Genomic DNA, 16272 nt, shown 5'->3' on the forward strand with positions numbered 1-16272 from the left:
ATTCATCTCAACATGGTTGCATGCATATATGTACATAAACATGCATACATCCTTCATAGATACATGTATCATAGTCTTTCATTGTCCTAGTATATGCTAACAAGTTTGCTGTAATGCAAGATATATAACGAGAGAGATTTAGCCATGTATAACTTGTTGATTGTTAAGGAGGAAATTGTTTTATTATGATAGAGGATAAATGTATAGAGTAAATGTTTTATGTATTTTTAATATTAAAGCAAATGATATTAGTATGTTCCTATTTATGATATTAATCAGTATCATATTATTGAATTCTTGTTATTTTCTTCTTTTTCATGATATCCTTCACAAAACAGATGGTAAGTAATATATCTTGAACTTTTCTGTTACTTGGTCTAAACAGTAATACATTCATCTGAAAAAGAGAATAAAAAGGCAGAAAAATAACTAATTTTTCTAACAATCTTGAAAGAGAATGTAGTTTGGCAGGTCAAGTATTTAGTATGATTTGTTGTATAGACTATAAACCAGACTAAAGTACGTGTCAAGTACTACCCTTTCAGTGCCAAAGGCAAGCATGTATTTGTGTACATAGTTTGTCTTTGGAGTTAAACCATATTAACTTCGAGTGATGGAGGTCTTTTTGCCTATTAAACCAGCAAGTAATTATTATTTCCCGAATTCGATTGATATTGCTAAATGATTGGGTTGTGTTATCCTTTTTTTTCCCGATGTTAGATAAATCACATCCCACACATCAAGTCATCAGTTAAAGTTGGTGCAGTCGGTTACATCCTTTCTTTATAGAGTTCATTCCTGTATCTTATATGTAAATTACGCCACTGACTTGTATAGACTATAAGCCAGACTAAAGTACGTGTTACTAACTACCCTTTCAGTGCCAAAGGCAAGTAGGTATTTGTGTACATAGTTTGTCTTTGGAGTTAAACCATATTAACTTCGGGTGAACGAGTAACCAGTGTGATCCTTTTTTTTTCCCGATGTTAGATTAATCACATTCCACACATCAAGTCATCAGTTAAAGTTGGTGCAGTCGGTTCCATCCCTTCTTTATAGAGTTCATCCCTGTATATTATCTGTAAATTACGCCACTGACTTGAGTCTCCGAGTTAATGATATTGTTTGTGGATGATATAGTTGTCTTTTTATTTCATTCATTTTTATATGTACAGTGTACATTTATATATATTCGAAGTTTCCCTAAAGCCTGATCAAAACCATCATTACAGCTGTTGTTACTATTGAGCACTAATAATGTTAACACCTAGAACCTTAGAAACAACGGCATAAATTCCCAGTACAAGGAGAGAATTTCAACACTGGAGAAAATCATTATGGTAACTGAAAGAAATGAATCAGAAACTATTTTAAAATAGATATTTAAATGTGCAGTGAAACAATATTCAGGGTGTTAAAACGGTCAAGGAACAAACTAGAAATGAATTTACATGTTAAGTCATTTAAATACATCTTTAAATATAAATGTGATTGACATTTAATGTTTGAAGTATCTATCACTTTTTGGCCATATAATTTTGTTTTCAGAAGAATGAATACAATATTTTAACAAAAGCTGTGAATACTGGATCTGATATTTGTTTGTAAATCGATTGTTGTTCTTTCTCCTTCTTCAAAAGTACTTGTTTTGTGTATTTTTTTTTAATTCTATCTGATTTCATATATATTTATATCAATTTATTTGTTTGTCAGTTTTAAATTTTATTTATTTCTCATTTCATGCGTTTTTAGTGCAAATTTATGCATTTGAAACAATACCTTTTTCAGAAACTATTTTGACCTTGACTGTTCGTTTTGTAAACACCAGGTGTTGACCTAGATCCTGACTTCGATTCAAAATTAGTAGCAACCACGTAAATTAGTTTTATTTTTCTTTTAAAATGATTGCTTATTGTCGAGGTCATGATGGGACTACGTTTTTAAGATGTAAACAATTTCTTAAAATTTTATTTCTTAGAGTAAAATGATTGGTTTTCGTCAGGACCACACAGCGTGTACATGAGCTTTAACAAGTAAATAATTTCGACGATGTTCTGTAACATGATCACGTCAGCCCCTTTTTGCATTTTAGAATACGATATAACCTTTGTTTTGGAGAGATATTCTCAGTAGTAGTTGGGCTCTTACACTGGAAATTGTATGTTGTGCTGTCTGGAATAATTTCAAATTACTTGAATTCAAAAGGATTAATTCCTTTTTCCTGCAAAATACGTGTTCTGCATACGAAATTCTTGAGCAAAGACATCTCTTTTAAAGATTTATTTGGATTTTCAAAACTAGGAGTGATAATTCTTCTTTCTATTAGGAACTGTAGACTTCAACACTATAGATAACAGCATATGTCATCTTCCATCATGGATTCTTCGTGGGGACTCAAACTTGAAATCATTAGAAAATTTTATTATTAGAACTACTAAAATTTTATTCATGGATTACTTTTGTATTTGATTCTTAAAACCGTAAGTTCATACATTTTTCCTCACTTTTGAAGATTTTTTTTAGGACAAGAAATGATATTTATCAAAGCTTGTTGTTTTCACTATTTCTTGTGTTACTGTTTATTCGAGCCTAAGCAAATAACATAAGATGATCAAATCCTACCTTGGATTCTTGTCTTTTTGTACAATACTTCGTTGGGAGCCACAGCTCTTGAGAGAACCTATTGTGTTTCGAGATGGAGCAGTCTCTCAAGACAGCTTTTACCTTGTCTTCAGTTGGTTTTAGTTTTTTCCCAGCATTGTAATATTGGCATCCTTTACTATATTTTGTGTCAGTTTCTCTTGTATCAATGAAATTATGATTTAAATTCCAATTGGGCAGTATAATGCCAACTACCTCCAAAAAGTTTGATTTTCTTTAATCTTTCTTTGAGATTTCGCTTCCATTTAAATATTCATTTATTCATGTATGCATCAGAATTTTAAGGTTTTGTGGATATCTACCTATTTGTAAATAATTTGAATTTTTGAAGTTTTTTCCTAATTCTATTTGAATTCATTCCCAAAACTGAGTGCTGTCCAGAATTGTATGAAAACTTTATGGAAAATATAGATTCATTTGCAAAATATAACTCATTTTCCTTTAAAAATTCATTGAGATTTTTTTTTAAAATGCAGGGGTACATACTTAAATTCATCTCAACATGGTTGCATGCATATATGTACATAAACATGCATACATCCTTCATAGATACATGTATCAAAGTCTTTTATTGTCCTAGTATATGCTAACAAGTTTGCTGTAATGCAGTATATTTAAGGAAAGAGATTTAGCCATGTATAACTTGTTGATTGTTAAGGAGGAAATTGTTTTATTATGATAGAGGATAAATGTATTCAGTAAATGTTTTATGTATTTTTAATATTAAAGCAAATGATATTAGTATGTTCCTATTTATGATATTAATCAGTATCATATTATTGAATTCTTGTTATTTTCTTCTTTTTCATGATATCCTTCACAAAACAGATGGTAAGTATTATATCTTGAACTTTTCTGTTACTTGGTCTAAACAGTAATACATTCATCTGAAAAAGAGAATAAAAAGGCAGAAAAATAACTAATTTTTCTAACAATCTTGAAAGAGAATGTAGTTTGGCAGGTCAAGTATTTAGTATGATTTGTTGTATAGACTATAAACCAGACTAAAGTACGTGTCACGTACTACCCTTTCAGTGCCAAAGGCAAGCAGGTATTTGTGTACATAGTTTGTCTTTGGAGTTAAACCATATTAACTTCGGATGAAGGAGGTCTTTTTGCCTATTAAACCAGCAAGTAATTATTGTTTCCCGAATTCGATTGATATTGCTAAATGATTGGGTTGTGTTATCCTTTTTTTTCCCTATGTTAGATAAATCACATCCCACACATCAAGTCATCAGTTAAAGTTGGTGCAGTCGGTTACATCCTTTCTTGATAGAGTTCATTCCTGTATCTTGTCTGTAAATTACGCCACTGACTTGTATAGACTATAAGCCAGACTAAAGTACGTGTTACTAACTACCCTTTCAGTGGGAAAGGCAAGTAGGTATTTGTGTACATAGTTTGTCTTTGGAGTTAAACCATATTAACTTCGGGTGAACGAGTAACCAGTAAGTAATTATTGTTTCCCGGATTCGATTGATATTGCTAAATGATTGGGTTGTGTGATCCTTTTTTTCCCGATGTTAGATTAATCACATCCCACACATCAAGTCATCAGTTAAAGTTGGTGCAGTCGGTTACATCCTTTCTTTATAGAGTTCAATCCTGTATATTATCTGTAAATTACGCCACTGACTTGAGGCTCTGAGTTAATGATTTTGTTTGCGGATGGATTAATTGTCTTTTTATTTCATTCATTTTTTTATGTACAGTGTACATTTATATATATTCGAAGTTTCCCCAAAGCCTGATTAAAACCATTACAGCTGTTGTTACTATTGAGCACTAATAATGTTAACACCTGGAACCTTAAAAACAACGGCATAAACTCCCAGTACAAGGAGAGAATTTTAACACTGGAGAAAATCATTATGGTAACTGAAAGAAATGAAAAAGAAACTACTTTAAAATAGCAATTTAAATGTGCAGTGAAACAATATTCAGGGTGTTAAAACGGTCAAGGAACAAACTAGAAATGAATTTACATGTTAAGTCATTTAAATACATCTTCAAATATAAATCTGATTGACATTTAGTGTTTGAGGTATCTATCACTTTTTGGCCATATAATTTTGGTTTCAGAAGAATGAATACAATATTTTAACAAAAATTATGAATACTGGATCTGATATTTGTATCAAAACTGATTGTGGTTCTTTCTCCTTCTTCAAAAGTACTTGTTATGTGTATTTGATTTAATTCTATCTGATTTCATATATATTTATATCAATTTATTTGTTTGTCAGTTTTAAATTTTATTTATTTCTGATTTCATGCGATTTTAGTGTAAATTTATTCACTTGAAACGATACCTTTATCAGAAAATATTTGACCTTGACTGTTCGTTTTGTAAACACCAGGTGTTGACCTAGATCCTGACTTCGATTCAAAATTAGTAGCAACCACGTAAATTAGTTTTATTTTTCTTTTAAAATGATTGCATGTTGTTGAGGTCATGAATGGACTACGTTTTTAAGAAGTAAACAATTTCTTAAAATTTTATTTCTTAGAGTAAAATGATTGGTTTTTGACAGGACCACACTGCGTGTACATGAGCTTTTACAAGTAAATAGTTTCGACGATGTTCTGTAACATGATCACGTCAGCCCCTTTTTGTATTTCAAAATATGATATAACCTTTGTTTTGTCGAGATATTCTCAGTAGTAGTTGGGCTCTTACACTAGAAATTGTATGTTGTGCTGTCTGGGATAATTTTAAATTACTTGAATTCAAAAGGATTAATTCTTTTTTCCTGGAAAATGCGTGTTCTGCATACGAAATTCCTGAGCAAAGACATCTCTTTTAAAGATTTATTTGGATTTTCAAAACTAGGAGTGATAATTCATCTTTGTATAAGGAACTGAAGATTTCAACACTATAGATAACAGCATATGTCATCTTCCGTCATGGATTCTTCGTGGGGACTCAAACTTGAAATCATTAGAAAATTGTATTATTAGAACTACTAAAATTTTATTCATGGATTACTTTTGTATTTCATTCTTAAAACCGTAAATTCATACATTTTTCCTCACTTTAAAAGATTTTTTTTTTGGAAAAGAAATGATAATTTTCAAAGCTTGTTGTTTTCACTATTACTTGTGTTACTGTTTATTCGAGCCTAAACAAGTAACATAAGATGATCAAATCCTACCTTGGATTCTTGTCTTTTTGTACAATACTTCGTTGGGAGCCACATCTCTTGAGAGAACCTGTTGTGTTTCGAGATGGAGCAGTCTCTCAATACAGCTTTTACCTTGTCTTCAGTTGGTTTTAGTTTTTCCCCAGCAATGTAACATTGGCATCCTTTAGAATATTTTGTGTCAGTTTCTCTTGTATGCATGAAAGTATGATTTAAATCCCAATTGGGCAGTGTAATGCCAACTACCTCCAAAAAGTTTGATTTTCTTTAATCTTTCTTTGAGATTTCGCTTCCATTTAAATATTCATTTTATTCATGTATGCATCAGAATTTTAGGGTTTTGTGGATATCTAACTATTTGTAAATAATTTGAATTTTTGACGTTTTTTCCTAATTCTATTTGCATTCATTCCCAAAACTGAATACTGTCCAGAATTGTATAAAAACTTTATGGAAGATATAGATTCATTTGCAAAATATAACTCATTTTCCTTTTAAACTCATTGAGAATTTTTTTTTAAAATGCAGGGGTACATACTTAAATTCATCTCAACATGGTTGCATGCATATATGTACATAAACATCCATACATCCTTCATAGATACATGTATGAAAGTCTTTCATTGTTCTAGTATATGCTAACAAGTTTGCTGTAATGCAAGATATGTAACGAAAGAGATTTAGCCATGTAAAACTTGTTGATTGTTAAGGAGGAAATTGTTTTATTGTGATGGAGGATAAATGTATTCAGTAAATGTTTTATGTATTTTTAATTTTGCCGCAAATGATATTAGTATGTTCCTATTTATGATACTAATCAGTATCATATTATTGAATTCTTGTTATTTTCTTCTTTTTCATGATATCCTTCACAAAACAGCGCGTAAGAATTATATCTTGAACTTTTCTGTTACTTGGTCTAAACAGTAATACATTCATCTGAAAAAGAGAATAAAAAGGCAGAAAAATAACTAATTTTTCTAACAATCTTGAAAGAGAATGTAGTTTGGCAGGTCAAGTATTTAGTATGATTTGTTGTATAGACTATAAACCAGACTAAAGTACGTGTCACGAACTACCCTTTCAGTGCCAAAGGCAAGTAGGTATTTGTGTACATAGTTTGTCTTTGGAGTTAAACCATATTAACTTCGGGTGAACGAGTAACCAGCAAGTAATTATTGTTTCCCGGATTTGATTGATATTGCTAAATGATTGGGTTGCGTGATCCTTTTTTTTTTTCCGGGGTTAGGTTATTCACATTCCACACATCAATTCATCAGTTAATGTTGGTGCAGTCGGTTACATCCTTTCTTTATAGAGTTCATCCGTGTATATTATCTGTAAATTACGCCACTGACTTGAGTCTCTGAGTTAATGATTTTGTTTATGGAAGTGATAGTTGTCTTTTTATTTCATTCATTTTTATATGTACAGTGTACATTTATATATATTCGAAGTTTCCCCAAAGCCTAATCAAAACCATCATTACAGCTGTTGTTACTATTGAGCACTAATAATGTTAACACCTAGAACCTTAGAAACAACGGAATAAACTCCCAGTACAAGGAGAGAATTTTAACACTGGATAAAATCATTATGGTAACTGAAAGAAATGAAAAAGAAACTATTTTAAAATAGCAATTTAAATGTGCAGTGAAACAATATTCAGGGTGTTAAAACGGTCAAGGAACAAACTAGAAATGAATTTACATGTTAAGTCATTTAAATACATCTTCAAATATAAATGTGATTGACATTTAATGTTTGAAGTATCTATCACTTTTTGGCCATATAATTTTGTTTTCAGAAGAATGAATACAATATTTTAACAAAAACTATGAAGACTGGCTCTGATATTTGTATGTAAAGTGATTGTGGTTCTTTTTCCTTCTTCAAAAGTATTTGTCATGTGTATTTGATTTAATTCTATCTGATTTCATATATATTTATATCAATTTATTTGTTTGTCAGTTTTAAATTTTATTTATTGCTGATTTCATGCATTTTAAGTGTAAATTTATTCACTTGAAACGATACCTTTATCAGAAAATATTTTGACCTTGACTGTTCGTTTTGTAAACACCAGGTGTTGACCTAGATCCTGACTTCGATTCAAAATTAGTAGCAACCACGTAAATTAGTTCTATTTTTCTTTTAAAATGATTGCTTATTGTCGAGGTCATGAATGGACTACGTTTTTAAGATGTAAACAATTTCTTAAAATTTTTTTCTTAGAGTAAAATGATTGGTTTTCGTCAGGACCACACTACGTGTACATGAGCTTTAACAAGTAAATAATTTTGACGATGTTCAGTCTCATTATCACGTCACCCCCTTTTTGCATTTTAGAATACAATATAACCTTTGTTTTGGAGAGATATTCTCAGTAGTAGTTGGGCTCTTACACTGGAAATTGTATGTTGTGCTGTCTGGAATAATTTCAAATTACTTGAATTCAAAAGGATTAATTCCTTTTTCCTGCAAAATACGTGTTCTGCATACGAAATTCTTCAGCAAAGAGATCTCTTTTAAAGATTTATTTGGATTTTCAAAACTAGGAGTGATAATTCTTCTTTCTATTAGGAACTGTAGACTTCAACACTATAGATAACAGCATATGTCATCTTCCATCATGGATTCTTCGTGGGGACTCAAACTTGAAATCATTAGAAAATTTTATTATTAGAACTACTAAAATTTTATTCATGGATTATTTTTGTATTTGATTCTTCAAAGAGTAATCTCATAATTTTTTCCTCAAATTTAAGGAATTTTTCTATCAAAAGAAATTATATTTTTCAAAGCTTGTTGTTTTCACTCTTTCTTGTGTTACTGTTTATTCGAGCCTAAACAAGTAACATAAGATGATCAAATCCTACCTTGGATTCTTGTCTTATTGTACAATACTTCTACAGGAGCCACATCTCTTGAGAGAACCTATTGTGTTTCGAGATGGAGCAGTCTCTCAAGACAGGTTTTACCTTGTCTTCAGTTGGTTTTAGTTTTTTCCCAGCATTGTAATATTGGCATCCTTTACTATATTTTGTGTCAGTTTCTCTTGTATCAATGAAATTATGATTTAAATTCCAATTGGGCAGTGTAATGCCAACTACCTCCAAAAAGTTTGATTTCCTTTAATCTTTCTTTGAGATTTCGCTTCCATTTAAATATTCATTTATTCATGTATGCATCAGAATTTTAGGGTTTTGTGGATATCTAACTATTTGTAAATAATTTGAATTTTTGAAGTTTTTTCCTAATTCTATTTGAATTCATTCCCAAAACTGAATACTGTCCAGAATTGTATGAAAACTTTATGGAAAATATAGATTCATTTGCAAAATATAACTCATTTTCCTTTAAAAATTCATTGAGATTTTTTTTTAAAATGCAGGGGTACATACTTAAATTCATCTCAACATGGTTGCATGCATATATGTACATAAACATGCACACATCCTTCATAGATACATGTATCAAAGTCTTTCATTGTCCTAGTATATGCTAACAAGTTTGCTGTAATGCAAGACATGTAACGAAAGAGATTTAGCCTTGTATAACTTGTTGATTGTTAAGGAGGAAATTGTTTTATTATGATAGAGGATAAATGTATTCAGTAAATGTTTTATGTATTTTTAATATTAAAGCAAATGATATTAGTATGTTCCTATTTATGATATTAATCAGTATCATATTATTGAATTCTTGTTATTTTCTTCTTTTTCATGATATCCTTCACAAAACAGATGGTAAGTAATATATCTTGAACGTTTCTGTTACTTGGTCTAAACAGTAATACATTCATCTGAAAAAGAGAATAAAAAGGCAGAAAAATAACTAATTTTTCTAACAATCTTGAAAGAGAATGTAGTTTGGCAGGTCAAGTATTTAGTATGATTTGTTGTATAGACTATAAACCAGACTAAAGTACGTGTCACGTACTACCCTTTCAGTGCCAAAGGCAAGCAGGTATTTGTGTACATAGTTTGTCTTTGGAGTTAAACCATATTAAGTTCGGGTGAAGGAGGTCTTTTTGCCTATTAAACCAGCAAGTAATTATTGTTTCGCGAATTCGATTGATATTGCTAAATGATTGGGTTGTGTTATCCTTTTTTTTCCCGATGTTAGATAAATCACATCCCACACATCAAGTCATCAGTTAAAGTTGGTGCAGTCGGTTACATCCTTTCTTTATAGAGTTCATTCCTGTATCTTATCTGTAAATTACGCCACTGACTTGTATAGACTATAAGCCAGACTAAAGTACGTGTTACTAACTACCCTTTCAGTGGGAAAGGCAAGTAGGTATTTGTGTACATAGTTTGTCTTTGGAGTTAAACCATATTAACTTCGGGTGAACGAGTAACCAGCAAGTAATTATTGTTTCCCGGATTCGATTGATATTGCTAAATGATTGAGTTGTGTGATCCTTTTTTTTCCCGATGTTAGATTAATCACATCCCACACATCAAGTCATCAGTTAAAGTTGGTGCAGTCGGTTACATACTTTCTTTATAGAGTTCAATCCTGTATATTATCTGTTAATTACGCCACTGACTTGAGTCTCTGAGTCAATGATTTTGTTTGTGGATGTGATAGTTGTCTTTTTATTTCATTCATTTTTTTATATACAGTGTACATTTATATATATTCGAAGTTTCCCCAAAGCCTCATTAAAACCATTACAGCTGTTGTTACTATTGAGCACTAATAATGTTAACACCTGGAACCTTAAAAACAACGGCATAAACTCCCAGTACAAGGAGAGGATTTTAACACTGGATAAAATCATTATGGTAACTGAAAGAAATGAAAAAGAAACTATTTTAAAATAGCAATTTAAATGTGCAGTGAAACATTATTCAGGCTGTTAAAACGGTCAAGGAGCAAGCTAGAAACGAATTTACATGTTAAGTCATTTAAATACATCTTCAAATATAAATGTGATTGACATTTAATGTTTGAAGTATCTGTCACTTTTTGGCCATATAATTTTGTTTTCAGAAGAATGAATACAATATTTTAACAAAAACTATGAATACTGGATCTGATATTTGTATGTAAAGTGATTGTGGTTCTTTCTCCTTCCTCAAAAGTACTTGTTATGTGTATTTGATTTAATTCTATCTAATTTCATATATATTTATATCAATTTATTTGTTTGTCAGTTTTAAATTTTATTTATTTCTGATTTCATGCGTTTTTAGTGTAAATTTACTCACTTGAAACGATACCTTTATCAGAAAATATTTTGACCTTGACTGTTCGTTTTGTAAACACCAGGTGTTGACCTAGATCCTGACTTCGATTCAAAATTAGTAGCAACCACGTAAATAAGTTCTATTTTTCTTTTAAAATGATTGCATGTTGTTGAGGTCATGAATGGACTACGTTTTTAAGATGTAAACAATTTCTTAAAATTTTATTTCTTAGAGTAAAATGATTGGTTTTCGTCAGGACCACACTACGTGTACATGAGCTTTTACAAGTAAATAATTTCGACGATGTTCTGTAACATGATGACGTCAGCCCCTTTTTGCATTTCAAAATATGATATAACCTTTGTTTTGGAGAGATATTCTGAGTAGTAGTTGGGCTCTTACACTGGAAATTGTATGTTGTGCTGTCTGGAATAATTTCAAATTACTTGAATTCAAAAGGATTAATTCCTTTTTCCTGGAAAATACGTGTTCTGCATACGAAATTCCTGAGCAAAGACATCTCTTTTAAAGATTTATTTGGATTTTCAAAACTAGGAGTGATAATTCATCTTTGTATAAGGAACTGAAGACTTCAACACTATAGATAACAGCATATGTCATCTTCCATCATGGATTCTTCGTGGGGACTCAAACTTGAAATCATTAGAAAATTGTATTATTAGAACTACTAAAATTTTATTCATGGATTACTTTTGTATTTCATTCTTAAAACCGTAAATTCATACTTTTTTCCTCACTTTTAAAGATTTTTTTTAGGAAAAGAAATGATATTTTTCAAAGCTTGTTGTTTTCACTATTTCTTGTGTTACTGTTTATTCGATCCTAAACAAGTAATATAAGATGCTCAAATTATACCTTGGATTCTTGTCTTTTTGTACAATACTTCGTTGGGAGCCACATCTCATGAGAGAACCTATTGTGTTTCGAGATAGAGCAGTCTCTCAAGACAGCTTTTACCTTGTCTTCAGTTGGTTTTAGTTTTTCCCCAGCATTGTAATATTGGCATCCTTTACTATATTTTGTGTCAGTTTCTCTTGTATCAATGAAATTATGATTTAAATTCCAATTGGGCAGTGTAATGCCAACTACCTCCAAAAAGTTTGATTTTCTTTGATCTTTCTTTGAGATTTCGCTTCCATTTAAATATTCATTTATTCATGTATGCATCAGAATTTTAGGGTTTTGTGGATATCTATTTGTAAATAATTTGCATTTTTGAAGTTTGTTCCTAATTCTATTTGAATTCATTCCCAACACTGAATACTGTCCAGAATTGTATGAAAACTTTATGGAAGATATAGATTCATTTGCAAAATATAACTCATTTTCCTTTAAAACTTCATTGAGAATTTTTTTTAAAAAATGCAGGGGTACATACTTAAATTCATCTCAACATGGTTGCATGCATATATGTACATAAACATCCATACATCCTTCATAGATATATGTATGAAAGTCTTTCATTGTCCTAGCATATGCTAACAAGTTTGCTGTAATGCAAGATATGTAACGAAAGAGATTTAGCCATGTATAACTTGTTGATTGTTAAGGAGGAAATTGTTTTATTGTGATGGAGGATAAATGTATTCAGTAAATGTTTTATGTATTTTTAATTTTGCCGCAAATGATATTAGTATGTTCCTATTTATGATATTAATCAGTATCATATTAGAGGATTCTTGTTATTTTCTTCTTTTTCCTGATATCCTTCACAAAACAGATGGTAAGTATTATATCTTGAACTTTTCTGTTACTTGGTCTAAACAGTAATACATTCATCTGAAAAGGAGAATAAAAAGGCAGAAAAATAACTAATCTTTCTAACAATCTTGAAAGAGGATGTAGTTTGGCAGGTCACGTATTTAGTATGATTTGTTGTATAGACTATAAACCAGACTGAAATACGTCTCACTAACTACCCTTTCAGTGCCAAAGGCAAGCAGGTATTTGTTTACATAGTTTGTCTTTGGAGTTAAACCATATTAACTTCGGGTGAACGAGTAACCAGCAAGTAATTATTGTTTCGCGAATTCGATTGATATTGCAAAATGATTGGGTTGTGTGATCCTTTTTTTTCCCGATGTTGGATTAATCACATTCCACACATCAAGTCATCAGTTAAAGTTGGTGCAGTCGGTTACATCCTTTCTTTATAGAGTTCATCCCTGTATATTATCTGTAAATTACGCCACTGACTTGAGTCTCTTAGTTAATGATATTGTTTGTGGATGTGATAGTTGTCTTTTTATTTCATTCATTTTTATATGTACAGTGTACATTTATATATATTCGAAGTTTCCCCAAAGCCTGATCAAAACCATCATTACAGCTGTTGTTACTATTAAGCACTAATAATGTTAACACCTAGAACCTTAGAAACAACGGCATGAACGTCCAGTACAAGGAGATAATTTTAACACTGGAGAAAATCATTATGGTAACTGAAAGAAATGAAAAAGAAACTATTTTAAAATAGCAATTTAAATGTGCAGTGAAACAATATTCAGGGTGTTAAAACGGTCAAGGAACAAACTAGAAATGAATTTACATGTTAAGTCATTTAAATACATATTTAAATATAAATGTGACTGACATTTAATGTTTGAAGTATCTATCACTTTTTGGCCATATAATTTTGTTTTCAGAAGAATGAATACAATATTTTAACAAAAGCTGTGAATACTGGATCTCATATTTGTTTGTAAATCGATTGTTGTTCTTTCTCCTTCTTCAAAAGTACTTGTTTTGTGTATTTGATTTAATTCTATCTGATTTCATATATATTTATATCAATTTATTTGTTTGTCAGTTTTAAATTTTAATTATTTCTCATTTCATGCGTTTTTAGTGTAAATTTATTCATTTGAAACAATACCTTTTTCAGAAACTATTTTGACCTTGACTGTTCGTTTTGTAAACACCAGGTGTTGACCTAGATCCTGACTTCGATTCAAAATTAGTAGCAACCACGTAAATTAGTTTTATTTTTCTTTTAAAATGATTTCTTGTTGTCGAGGTCATGATGGGACTACGTTTTTAAGAAGTAAACAATTTCTTAAAATTTTATTTCTTAGAGTAAAATGATTGGTTTTCGTCAGGACCACACAGCGTGTACATGAGCTTTAACAAGTAAATAATTTCGACGATGTTCTGTAACATGATCACGTCAGCCCCTTTTTGCATTTTAGAATACGATATAACCTTTGTTTTGGAGAGATATTCTCAGTAGTAGTTGGGCTCTTACACTGGAAATTGTATGTTGTGCTGTCTGGAATAATTTCAAATTACTTGAATTCAAAAGGATTAATTCCTTTTTCCTGGAAAATACGTGTTCTGCATACGAAATTCCTGAGCAAAGACATCTCTTTTAAAGATTTATTTGGATTTTCAAAACTGGGAGTGATAATTCATCTTTGTATAAGGAACTGAAGACTTCAACACTATAGATAACTTCATGTGTCATCTTCCATCATGGATTCTTCGTGGGGACTCAAACTTGAAATCATTAGAAAATTATATTATTAGAACTACTAAAATTTTATTCATGGATTACTTTTGTATTTCATTCTTAAAACCGTAAATTTATACATTTTTCCTCACTTTTAAAGATTTTTTTTAGGAAAAGAAATGATATTTTTCAAAGCTTGTTGTTTTCACTATTTCTTGTGTTACTGTTTATTCGAGCCTAAACAAGTAACATAAGATGATCAAATCCTACCTTGGATTCTTGTCTTTTTGTACAATACTTCGTTGGGAGCCACATCTCTTGAGAGAACCTATTGTGTTTCGAGATGGAGCAGTCTCTCAATACAGCTTTTACCTTGTCTTCAGTTGGTTTTAGTTTTTCCCTAGCAATGTAATATTGGCATCCTTTAGTATATTTTGTGTCAGTTTCTCTTGTATGCATGAAAGTATGATTTAAATCCCAATTGGGCAGTGTAATGCCAACTACCTCCAAAAAGTTTGATTTTCTTTAATCTTTCTTTGAGATTTCGCTTCCATTTAAATATTCATTTTATTCATGTATGCATCAGAATTTTAGGGTTTTGTGGATATGTAACTATTTGTAAATAATTTGAATTTTTGACGTTTTTTTCCTAATTCTATTTGCATTCATTCCCAAAACTGAATACTGTCCAGAATTGTATGAAAACTTTATGGAAGATATAGATTCATTTGCAAAATATAACTAATTTTCCTTTTAATCTCATTGAGAATTTATTAAAAATGCAGGGGTACATACTTAAATTCATCTCAACATGGTTGCATGCATATATGTACATAAACATCCATACATCCTTCATAGATACATGTATCAAAGTCTTTCATTGTTGTAGTATATGCTAACAAGTTTGCTGTAATGCAAGATATGTAACGAAAGAGATTTAGCCTTGTATAACTTGTTGATTGTTAAGGAGGAAATTGTTTTATTGTGATGGAGGATAAATGTATTCAGTAAATGTTTTATGTATTTTTAATTTTGCAGCAAATGATATTAGTATGTTCCTATTTATGATATTAATCAGTATCATATTATTGAATTCTTGTTATTTTCTTCTTTTTCATGATATCCTTCACAAAACAGCGCGTAAGAATTATATCTTGAACTTTTCTGTTACTTGGTCTAAACAGTAATACATTCATCTGAAAAAGAGAATAAAAAGGCAGAAAAATAACTAATTTTTCTAACAATCTTGAAAGAGAATGTAGTTTGGCAGGTCAAGTATTTAGTATGATTTGTTGTATAGACTATAAACCAGACTAAAGTACGTGTCACGAACTACCCTTTCAGTGCCAAAGGCAAGTAGGTATTTGTGTACATAGTTTGTCTTTGGAGTTAAACCATATTGACTTCGGGTGAACGAGTAACCAGCAAGTAATTATTGTTTCCCGGATTTGATTGATATTGCTAAATGATCGTGTTGCGTGATCCTTTTTTTTCCCGTGGTTAGGTTATTCACATTCCAAACATCAATTCATCAGTTAATGTTGCTGCAGACGGTTACATCCTTTCTTTATAGAGTTCATCCCTATATATTATCTGTAAATTACGCTACTGACTTGAGTCTCTGAGTTAATGATTTTGTTTATGGATGTGATAGTTGTCTTTTTATTTCATTCATTTTTATATGTACAGTGTACATTTATATATATTCGAAGTTTCCCCAAAGCCTGATCAAAACCATCATTACAGCTGTTGTTACTATTGAGCACTAATAATGTTAACACCTAGAACCTTAGAA

Source organism: Sinohyriopsis cumingii, unplaced genomic scaffold, assembly GCF_028554795.1.
Source record: "Sinohyriopsis cumingii isolate HCF-2022 unplaced genomic scaffold, ASM2855479v2 utg002017l, whole genome shotgun sequence".
Classification (NCBI taxonomy): Eukaryota; Metazoa; Mollusca; class Bivalvia; order Unionida; family Unionidae; genus Sinohyriopsis; species Sinohyriopsis cumingii.